Genomic DNA, 2,151 nt, shown 5'->3' with positions numbered 1-2,151 from the left:
GACTCAAGTAAAGGGAGGTTTGTTTCTTTTATGATTGTGATTGTGTTTTCCTGCATTTTACCTCTGATGATCACAACCTCTCTTTTTCTTTCTGTTATTATTCATATTAATATTCAAATTGCAGGTTTTGTCCGACCAACTGTTCTAAACTAAACGATATTCAGTTTGCTGTCACACAAGACAAAGAAAAACAACGATTGTTCCTCTTTCTGGAGCTTCAGTCGGTGAATGTTGAAAGAATTACTCATTTGTTAAAAGTGTTTCTCTATATCCTTTAATAATGGATATTACGGCACCATGGCTCAGGTTGCACAGCTAGAGGGCGCAGTTGAGCTCTGTGTGATGCTGCACAAGTCAGACATGCAAAAGTCCATAAGCTGTGATTTTAATGCATTTCAATATAGCACTTAGTATTTTAGTCCCTACTACCTAGATATGGTAACTATAGCCTATAGTAGTCCTTTTAAAATGTGTGTTTTCATAGGATGCATTTAGAAAACTCCCCAGGCTCGGCCCAGGTGGTAGAAATTAATGGTTATGATGAAACGTATGCACAATAGTAGGCTACCAATGGCGCTCAGTCTGGGAGTCGGGACTCTAAAGAGGAAAAGCTGTTGCACGTGTTTTACTCTTTTCTCTTATTTCCCTTGTGAAATACTTTTACCTCCTTCACGCCTCTACATTCCGTTTAAGTTCAACTGAAAAAAAATGCTCAGATAAACTGCTCACCACACAAGTCCACAAGTAGACTTTGATTCCTTTTCATGGATCACAGTGATGGAAGAAGCGCTTGGATCTTTTACCTAAAGAGTAAGAATATACTAAAGTAATACTAGTAAAATCTGCATTAGTATTACCATCAAGATATATTTAAAGTATCAAAATAAAAGTGGGCCTGTTCATTAAGCAGAATAGCCTTGAATAAGATATATCACTGGCTTATAATAGCAATGCATAATATTTAAGCATTGTTCATGTGGCCTCTGGTTAAGGTGGTGCTATACTTTCTTACGTATGCCAGGTAGCTTAATCTATAATAATACATAATGCTTTATTACATTTTGATTTTGTACCTATTATATGAAAGTACAAAATATGGGTAGAACTATAAAGTGACATAAAATGGGATATCCTCAAGCAAAGTACAAGTACCTCAAAATTGTACTTAACAGTGAAAAACTGTCCTTAGTTACTTTCCACCACTGGTGACCAGCCAGAAGCCACTGCTGCACCAACCTGTCAGGACATTTTCTAATGAGTATTTAATGATGTGCAGCCAGCCTGATTTAAAGGAGCTCTTTCGGCAAACCCCTCTCCAGGTGTGTCTCATGCACTACCTGTGCACGCTGAAGGACACGCGCTCCAGAGCCAGTGGTCAGTGGCGATGCAGTGGACGATGCTGATGTTTAATACAGTCACTTGGTTTTATAAAAATAATAAAATAAACACACCTCAACTTAAAATTGATCCCATGAAGAAACTGTAAGACTGACGCCACAAAACGTGCAGTTTTTCCTAAAAAAACAAGGAACCTCGTTTATATGCTTCACCATATGATGAACCACGTTTTCATCCACCACTAACATCACCAGCAGCGATAACAAATCACGCGCAGGTTGTTAGATGTTGCCTTATAGTAAGCGAGCCCAGCACCCCTCCTCCACTCTCGTAGTAAAAGACACTGCGAGCAGCTCGCCGCCATGAAGACGCGCAGAGTGGCACATCTCCAATACGCAGTGTGCGTCTCCTGTCCTGGCTGTTAGAGCTGCTGGTGCCCCACACAGGAAACGCTGCTGCGGATTTTTAGACAAAAAAAACCCCGACAGATTCTGTGTGATACCAACATTTTTTTCTCTGTTTAATCTTTAAGAAGGGCACCTTTTTTGTGTATGCACGCGTCTTAACCACGTTTCGTCTCTCGCTTTCGAGTAGTTGGAGACCTGCAGAGAAGAAGAGCATGACAGCGTGACAATGGTGCAAGGCTGGCTGACAGCGGGACGATGCGGTTCTTGTTTTGTTTTCGCCTTTTTGCGTTTTGACTTTTAAGGAATGGGCTCTTTGCCGGAGCAACCGCCGTTAACTCCAGAGGTCTATTTTCTGTCTTGCGACTTGAAAATCGTCACAGTTTCGGTGTGCTTTTTGCTCAACATC

The sequence above is a fragment of the Taurulus bubalis genome (genome assembly GCF_910589615.1).
Source record: "Taurulus bubalis genome assembly, chromosome: 4".
NCBI classification, from domain to species: Eukaryota; Metazoa; Chordata; class Actinopteri; order Perciformes; family Cottidae; genus Taurulus; species Taurulus bubalis.
Note: the sequence above shows the minus strand (reverse complement) of the source record.